Here is a 9995-nt window from a genome sequence, read left to right as displayed (position 1 = left end):
AAGATTGTGGTATGGACCAGGCGTCGTTCAAGCAAAGTTTTGCCTTGCCGGGAAGCAAACGACAGAGAAGCTAAGTTGCCAAAGTTTGAGCAATCAATTTTTAAATTTTTTGAGTTATCTTCCTCGAACGACCCTGCTTTGTATGGAAAACCTGTGCGCGGAGGAACCAACTCGTGGCTAGTTGCGCCCTTACTTTGTTTCGAGTCTGCTCAACAACTTAAGTGTGCTGCATCTAGCCACGACAAGGTTTCTTGTCGGAAGTAGCGCCGCCAGCAGGCTGCTGATGTTCCGCACTCAGCGCTCGCAGCTCGGGCGCCTGCGCCGACAAGTTCCCTAGAAGCGTAGGGTAAAAACATACAAAGGAAAGAATCTAGTAGAGGAAATAACATAGCAATTGATAACAGAAATAAAGTTATATTACAAGATAACTTGTCGCAGCTCTAACAGACTGTTTTCATAACATGATTAGCAGCGACAAGGGAAAAGAGAAAACGGGCGGCCTAGTCTACGCGATCGCCCTCAACCCTCTTGATCTCGCTCACCTTGTCCACAATGGGTGCGACAAGTGCCTTGAGCGCATCCAGATCGGCGTCAGGCGGCAAGGACATATGGACGTTGGTAAGGTTGAGGCCTGGGTTGCGGAAGGCCACCTTCATCAGCACCTTCTGGAGAGCCCCCGCGCAAATCCTGCGCGACTCGTCGGCCAGCTGCTTTGGGATCCTCTCCCGGAGCCGCTGGAGTGCCGTCGCCACGCCCTTGAAGAACAGGCTGAGCTTGGCGCTGGGTTGGAGATTCTCGTCGGAGGGATACCCAAAGTTCTCCATCCCCAGCTGCGCCAGCTCCTCGTCGATGACTGCGGCAATATTCACGAGACCCTCGGTCCAGTGCTCCACAGTATCTCTGAACGAGTTCTGGGTAACTGCGATGCTCTCCAGCAGCGCCTTATCAGCTTTGACCTTCTCCGACAAGGTCTTCTCCCGCTCCTTGGCGGCCTCCAGCGTCTGCATCAGTGTGGCCAGCTTCAACTCCAGGACCGCATTGGAATCCTTGGCGGCACTGAGCTCCTTGCCCCTCTCAGCGAGAAGACCTTGCATCTCACCGTGGGCGGCAGCATCCTTCTCACGCTCACGCTTGAGCGCGGCAAGCTCCTCGCCGCTCTTCCCGATGTTGGCCTCCAGCTGCGCCACCTTCTCCTCCAGCTCTTTCTTGGAAGCCTCTTCGATTGCGGCAGCGTCCTTTGCCTCCTTGAGCGCCCCGCCAAGTGCTTTCTCACGCTCGGCGAGCTCCTCCTCGTAGCTATCGAGGTTGGCCTTCCGCTGCACCAACTCGCCTTCTCGCACGGACTACTTCTCGGCGGCCAGCCTTTGTTCCTCCTCAGCTTTGGCCTTCTCGAGAAGGAAGGCCGTGCGCTCCTCGTCGAGTCGCTCCCGCTCCTGTGCCAGGGACCGGAGAGCTTCTTGATTGTAGCCCCGGAGCTCCTCCGCGCGCTTCTCCATGTCAACTCCCGCCTTCATGACAAGCGCTTCCCGAGAAGCCAGCTTGGCTTGCCGTGCGCGGTAGAGTGACAGCAGCTTCCGCAGCAGCTGCTCCTCCTCAGGCTCGCCACTACTGCTGCTGGGCGCGTCGACCAACGACAGTCCAGCAGAGGCGAGCACCTCCTCATTGAAAGTTTCCCCCTCGACCGGCGCCCTGGAGCTCGACGCCCAGGGTAGCTTGATGAAGATATTGTCACCGGCCTTCAAGTAGGCGCCGGGCTGGGGCTCCTCGGAGCCCGGCTCCGCAGAAGCGGCAGAGGGATCGACGGTCGGCGCAGCGCCTGGCGCTCCTGCGGCCTCAGGGTCGTCAGTGCGATCGCCCGACCCCTCGCCGGCTTCTATGGCGGCAGCCTTGGCGGCCTCCTCGCCGGCGGTCTCATCAGCACCGGCCCCTTCCTTGCCGGCGCCCTCTGTCTCCATTGGCTCAGCAGCAGATGGGTCTGAAGAACGAAGAAGGGAGAAAAATCAATCAAAAATCCAAGAGAAGAAAATCAGAAGAAGAAGAACCCAAGGGAAAGTTTTTGGGCAAGTGAATTACCTATGCCAAGATCTGCAGTTGCGGTCTCGGCCGCCGCAGGATCGACGGTGCTGCCCCTTATCGGAGAGTTCTCCCTTGCCGGAGAGTGCTCCCTTACCGGGAACTCCTCCCTTAGCAGCGTAGTCGAAGCAGATGGCACTTCGGGACCAGCTTCCGGGCGCTCCTGATATGGCTGCTCTGCTCCTACACAAATCAACAAGCAAGATATCAACAAAGGAAAAAGCACTCATGCGCGCCTGACAGCAGAAAGCTAACTATGAACTTACGCTGGGGGCTGCGCTGGGGGCTGTTTTGAGGAGTGGTTGCCGGGTCCATCAAGGTGGTCTCGGACCCACCCCCTGCTGACACGGTGGGGTCATCTTCAATGACAATCACCGCGGCCTTGGCCCTCTTCGCCGCTCTCTAGGCCAGCGTCCTGAAAAGAAAGGAGTCCAGATTGAAGCAAGTCAGATACAAGATAAAAACAGCAAGATTGAAGAACTACAAGAGCACCAAGGAAACTTACTCTTCTTCCTCCTCGTCGGAGCTGAGCGTGGAAAGATCAAAGTCCGGCTCCCTTCCGGTGCGGCGAGGCGGAGGAGTAGGATCCCTTGCCCGCTTGGCGGGGGCGGTGGCGGTGGCCCGGGAAGATCCCGCTCTAGTTGCCGCTGCTGCGAGGGCGCTCCCGCGGCCACATTGCTTGCCGCGGTAGAGCGTGTCGCACGGCTTGGCGGCTGTTGACCCGGCTGCCGCCCCGCTACGTCCGCGGCCCTGCGAAGACGCCTTCTTGGCGGGGCCGGGGGCTCTGCCTGCGGCAAGCCTTCTGAAGGCTCGGGCTCTTCCTCGCCGGCCTCGCTCGGCTCAGCTTCAGAACCGGCAGGCTCTTCCTCACTAATGAACTCCGCGCGCTCGGCGAGGTTTGCCGCCTCTGCAGCCTCCGCCTCCTCCACAGTGAACCCGAACGCGCCCGCGGCAGCTGCGGCCGCAACCTCTTCCGCCCTAGTGGCGATGCGCTGCAGCTCCTTGTCGGTGGTGTCACGGGTGAGGCTCTTCTGCTCGTCAGTGTGGACCGGCACTTCTTCCAAGTTGTCAAAGAACGCTTGCACGACGTCATCCGCAGGCTCTTGCCAAGTTGGAACGATTCCATATGAATCGCACAACGACATCATGGCGCGGATCCGGTCAAGCATAGAATTGTTGCACAATGGAACGACGCCCCTCGGCAGCGTGAATGGGTGCTGGGGGTCGCGTTTGAACAACTCCAGGAGCATTGCATCCAGCTCCAAGACGGTGAAGTTGTAGTTGAGGCCCGGCCGCAGCCTCATGATGTCCCAGGCGGGCCTCCCCCTCTCCTGCAGGGCGGCGATGCGGCGGCGGAGGAAATCTGCGCCTACAGCACCTACAGTGAGCCCGGCAAGCCTGAGGCGAAGGATCCTAGTAATGGTGATCTTCAGCCTCTCGTCTTTCGGGGCCACGTTGCTCCAGTCATTGCCGCGCACTATTGGAGCTTGGCGCACGGCGGTGAAGGGCTGCGGATTGTCCTCGACGATCCAGCACCACTCCACTCTCCACTCCTCCCACTTGCTGCGGAGCTCACCCTCCAAGTACGCCTCCTTCTTGCCGACTCTCGCAATAGAAGAACAGCGCGAAGAATGGGTACCCGTTTGGAGCCAGTTCCGAAGCAGCGGCCGGGAGTACCCTCGTGCGCGGATGCGCCCGCGTCTCCGTCGCCCAAAAGAGGAAGAAGTACTCCCTCAGCTCCTTCACGCCGAGCTGGGGGGAGAAGATCGCCCGCTCCTTCCGCAGCGCCGCGAGCCGCTGCGCCTCGGCCGACTTCACGCCCTTTCCCTTGTCGGCTTTCGGAGCCATGGCGGAGGTGGTGGGGGAGGTCGACGGCGTTGGTGATGCTGGTGGCAATGGGGGGCGGAGCGTTGCTCTCTCGGCGTCGAGAAGAAGGGGGTGGGGGGCGTCGGAGGTTTGTGAAGGTGGAGTAGTAGCAACTAGCGAGGGGGAACGAACTGCCCCTGTTTCCTCTGCTTATAAAGAGGGACGGGGCGGATGTTTCGACCTTCTGAATAAAGAACCACCCACGATCTCTCCCACGATGCGCGGTGGATACGGAGCGAGATTCGGCATGGCCCAGTCCACATGTGCCCGTGCCCTGTCTTGGGCCTGGCCCAACAGCGCTCGGCACCGTGTCTGGCCCAGGCCCGGGGGCTCCTGTCGGTGTACTAGAATAGGGGTACCCTAGTACCCCGAACTTGTGCACGGGCAGTTGCAGCACCCCGCGGCAAGGCTTGCCGGGCTAACACCAAGATCCTCCGTGGTTCCCTTGGAGCCATTCAAGAACAAAGTATTTAAGCTCAGGAGACAAGGCCCCGGCAAGAGGAGCTTGCCGGGAAGGCCAACCGAGGCACTCCAAGGAACTTGCCGCGACGCGCCACGCGCTCCGGCAAGGCAACAAGGCCCCGGCAAGAGGAGCTTGCCGGGAAGACCAACCAAGGTACCTCGAGGCCCGGTGAGCGACAAGCCTCCGGACCCGACAAGAATACAGCAGCGGCAAGGCGCTCGCCGCGGCAGGCGGCCACTCTGTGCCCACGCTCCAGCGCATCCACCAACGTGTCGCTCTGGGGGCCTCTCCAGGCGCGCGTGGCGGGAGGCTGTGCAGCCAGCGGTGCGCAGTGGCATGCGAAGCTGACAAGATCGCCATCGTGGCGAACGGTGGCGCCCCTAACGGTCCTTTTCTGCACTGTTTGGGCAACTCAGACGGGCATTTAATGCCCTTGTCCCCTGCCGTCAGAGTTAGGTAGGGTGCACTGTACAAGTAACTGTACCAACCACCTCACTTTTTACATTTGTACCCTTCTCTGCTTTGCCACCTGTCGGTGACCCCTTTAGCGTATAAAAGAAGGCCCATGCGCAACGTAGAGGGGGTTCGGTTCGACTGGTTCGTGAAGTTTGACTCATTTGTAACCCAGAAAAATACTATGCTCTCTCTCTAGAGAAAGAACACAAGATAATCAAACAAGCAGCAGTAGGAGTGTTATCTCTCCGGAGAGCTCCGAAGCTGGGTAAACTGCTCGTGTGCTTCGCCTCGATCTGCTCTTCGTGTGATCTCCGCCCCCCGCAGACCGAAAGGGGCCCGGTCCGCCGGCCCCATAGGTGTTCGTGGATCAGTTTCCCCCGACAGAGATCAAGCAACTAAGTTTGGGGATGCCCCCGAGTGGCATCCCCTCTTTCTTCTAAGGACCATCGGTATTTTACTCGAAGCTATATTTTTGTTCGTCGCATACTATGTGTTTTTCTTGGAGCGTCTTGTATGATATGAGTCTTTTCTTGTTATATTTTGTGTTTTAAATCTTGATTCCTTGCTAGACACACCTATTTAAGAGAGCCAAAATTGTGTCATGACTTGTTAGAATTTATCTTTATGCTTCACTTAAATTTTTTATGAGCTATGGACTTGCTCTAGTGCTTACTTATATCATTTTGAGCATGATGTGCTTTAGTATTTTTGAAGAAATGCTCTCTTGCTGCACTTAGATTTATTTGAGAGTTAGTAAAATTTCCAAGAAATTCTCGCTTGCTTCACTTAAATTAAATTGAGAGAAAGAAAAATTATGCGCATGATGTTCACTTATATTTGTTTGAGCTTGTCAAAAGCAACATATGACCCTATGCAAGCATGAAAGTCAATAATTATGCAATGAAATTATTTAATACTTGTGGTGCATTATTCGGTGTTAATTATGCTTAATGCTTGCTTATGATATTATTCGTTTCTTGGTTGGTCGCTTCTCAATCTTTTGCTAACCTTCATTTTGCACTAAATATGATCACTACTTGCGCATCCAAAAACCTTTAAACTAGTTTTGCCACATGAGTCCACTATATCTACCTATATGCGGTATTGTTTTGCTGTTCTAAGCAAATTTGTATGTGCCATCTCTAATTTTCAAAATAAACTTCTCTTTTGTGTGTTCGTTTCGCTCGCGGAGCAGTGAGGGGTGGCTAATATTTTCCATGCTAGATGTGTTATTCTCACGATGAGTGTTTATTCACTTGTCATTGCACGAGTAAGGAAAAGGTATTAGGGATGCCCAGTCCTGAAATGAAAAATTAATTTACTTTATGTTGGTCGGACGATCGTATGGTTTCACCTCTAACCTACCCGAGTTATCGTATAGGCTATGAATGAAACATAAGACGATGAACTTCCTAAGCACAGAAACAATAGAAGAGCATGATCTTCTTAACATGCAAATCACTCGCATTAGATCAACATGCAAAACAATATGAAGCATTATTCTCAGGAGGCACGGTGAATATCTCGTGATGCAGCCTGCTAGAGCATTCCAAGCTCAACTTTGCAATCAAACTCACAAGGCCTGGCATTTCATAGACAACATTCAAAACAAACTCTTAAAATACCTTACATAAGCCAACATTCATGTGACTATGCATCTCAGCAGAGTAAATATTTACTTCTGAACTAAACACAGGAATAGGAAAAAACGATCGACGCTGCTCACAGTAAAGGGCATCCCACGCCAAAATATCAAATGCATGTCTTCTGGCTAACATCAATGAGCAAAATTTGACAAGGTTTTCCAATTCCAATATATTAAACTAATGTCTTCTTCCTGACATCAATGATTAAACTTTGACAAGATTTTCCCATTCAAAATATGTAATGCCTATGATTGTGGAACGGGCAGGGTTTGTCATCAGTTTGCACATTTAAATGGCACATGGAGCCAGATTAACCAGCGTATCTTTTTGTGCAGTTCCACGAAAATCAAATAATGTATTGCGTAGCATGGTGGATTTTGTATTTATATGTTGCAAGGTGTTGAACACATTGGCAGCTTCATTCAAGTAGATAGTCCGGTGGCTCAAGGTGACGACGAATGATTAGAGAACCATTCGATGTATCGTGCATGATGAAGTATTACGGAGGACACGAATCATCTGAACATTTTGTGTAGCTCCACTAAAATCAAGCTGAGCATCCCTGTCTGCATAAATACAAAAAAGCGTGATGAATATAATAGTGGTACTAGTTGATTAAACATACGCTTACAAGTATAATCAACTTCATTATCTTAACATGAAAAGATAGCAATACAATAGCTTCAATTAAACATTTATTCAAAACAACACAACAATATAAGTAGCACAACATAACAAAGCACAATCATGTGGATGAAGGCCGATACTGACCTCATTTGTTACAGCTACGTCGGCAACTGACTTGGTCATACCTTTCCTTGTGGCCTGAATTTTGCACTCCACGTGTTGTTGAGTTTCACATGCTCTTTACAGACAAGTCATGTCACCAGCATCTACTAATAATTTGTAATGCTTCTCGATCATTCCTTGTGCAATGTAGTGCAAACAGTGACTGCTTCTTTCTGCAAAGTGGGAAGACCAACTGGGCCCAATAATGCAATAGTTTGCCTTCAACACATTAGCTCCTTTTGTGCAGTTCAACTAAAATCAAAATCGAAATAGAACCGAGCAGAAGTATTGATATCACTGTATGCAACAATAGGTATAAAGGAAACAATTACTGAGAAATAATGGTTGATGACTTATACTCCCAGAAGAAAAAACATCTACCTTATCTTAGTGGGAAACAAAGCAGGACAGTAGCAATTCTCAAGCAGTGTGATTCACACATATTAACTCAGACATTATGTTAACAATACCTTGTTTCAACATGTATAAAGAACGACAAAGAAGAAAAGTACCAATCCTAAAACAATGCAACTGATTCATATTAACAGAGAAATTATCTTAACAATACCATCATTAAACATGTAGAAAGAACTACAAAGCAAGATTGTACCATTTGTAAAACACTATAACTGATATATAATAACAGAGACATTATCTCAAAAATACATTTTTGAAACATGTACTCCGGCCGATCCCTAACAGAAATGGCACTCCCGTCGATCCCTAATAAGTGTTGCAGTTTCGAACTAAGATTTAGTAGTTAATTCTGAAAGTGGCATTAGATTAACAAAAAGCATAAACAATTCCAGGGGAGAGTGGGTGCAAAAACACCATGTGCTTCCATCTACTTATAAAGGTGGTGATGCAGAGTTTGTTGTAACAAAGCAACAAGCATCATGTCTGGGTTGGTCCCTTTTTGTTCACTTAGTGTGAAAAGACAACAATTCAATAGCTTCAATTCAGCATTCATTTAAAACAGTACCAATACAAGTAGCACATCACCTCAAAGCACACTACGCGATCATGTGGATGAAGGCCGATACTGACCTTTCATGACGCAATCAAGATCACCTACGAATCTGCCAACACAAATAGAAAATCTAAGCTTGTTTTGTGTAGTTCAACTAAATCAAGGAAAGTCGCTGGTGTGACATTTAACTTCGCTATAGAAACAAGTTGAATAGATATCCCTGTTTTAACAGAGGAAGAAAAGGAAACAATTACTGGCCAATAAAGGAGGATGAAACATATAGTGATAAAAAGAAGCATCTACCTTATCTTGATGGAAAACAAAGTAGGACAATATCATTTCTGCAACGGTTGCATTGATCTATATTAAAAGAGACATTCTCTTAAAACAACATTCATTCGAAATGTAAATTACTTTTAATAGTGGTATTGCTTCAATTTTCCAGCGGCATTCTTAGATTAACAACAGAAAAATAGTTGTATGGGACATGGGACATGGGACATGCCAGCACCATGTTCGTCCACATGTATAAATGGGTGATGCAGGGTATGTTGCCAAGCAGCATATCTGCGTTGGTCCCATATTTGTTGTCTTTGAACCTTTTTCCTATGTGAGGGAAGCAAATCTAGTCCTCCACAAACTATCCGACCCCCAATTTCTTTCGTTTTTCAACAAAGAGATCGGTTCCTTACATATGTGTATATCGGGTTACCCCCTTTTTGCCTTTTCGACCAACAAAGCGGCTGGATAGCCAGTCTATACTACTTTCCCTCCCTCCTTTCCTCATTGAAGCACGTCCTAGATCCATGCTCCACCCCACCTCACCCTTCTTTCGTCTTTGAATCGAGACCTAGATTCGACTACAGAATCGAAAAAGATCTGCATGCATCTAGAGCAATGACGGTTTCAAAGAAAGTTATACCTTAGGGTCGTAGGGACGTGGCTAGGCGTGTGGCGGAAGGCCAGATTTGCCCACACTATGCACAATATTGAGGAAGAAGGGGTCGGAGGCCCTCCTGCATAGGTGCCGGCTGAAAGAGAATAGCGCAGTTGGAAGTGGATTGCCTCCCTCGCCGAAGGCGACAGAGTGAACGCTGCACCTCCCCCCTTCCTGTTGCGACGAGATCCGAACAGCTCCTTCACCAGCTGTGAGGGGGAGAAAGAGACAAAGGCCAACACAGTGTTGTTTAGATCTGGTGAAGAGGGTGAGAGACTGTGAATATAGCAAACCCTAGCAAAGGAACATTGAGCCTCCAGCGTGTGTATATATATATATGTAGTGCAGCGAGAGTGTGGAGAGTGCAAATCCTAGCGAACAAGCACTGAGGCTCCAACTTATATAGTACTCATGTATACTACTAATATAGTGGAGTGGTTTTCTTTTTCTCTCCATAACAATCATTTTAAATTGTGTAAGTATAAAATGAAACTCTTTATTTAACATACCAGCGAAGAACACTACTTACGATCAACTAATGATCCACACGTCTTGGTCGCACTTCATGTCCTTCACGTGCGGTACACTAACCCCTGTTAAGTGAACAACCACACACACACCAAATTATCACAAAGGTGTGAGAGTGTGTACAAATAAATAATTTTAATTTCAATTATCGGAAAGGTTTGAGAGTATGTATAGTTTTCCCTCTCTCAATAATTATGGTTTTGTTGGTTTCGGCCTAAAATTGGTCAAACATTACAAAGTTTGACTTCTGTCAAATCTAGTATGCAG

The sequence above is a fragment of the Triticum dicoccoides genome, chromosome 2A (genome assembly GCF_002162155.2).
Source record: "Triticum dicoccoides isolate Atlit2015 ecotype Zavitan chromosome 2A, WEW_v2.0, whole genome shotgun sequence".
In the NCBI taxonomy this organism is placed as follows: Eukaryota; Viridiplantae; Streptophyta; class Magnoliopsida; order Poales; family Poaceae; genus Triticum; species Triticum dicoccoides.
Note: the sequence above shows the minus strand (reverse complement) of the source record.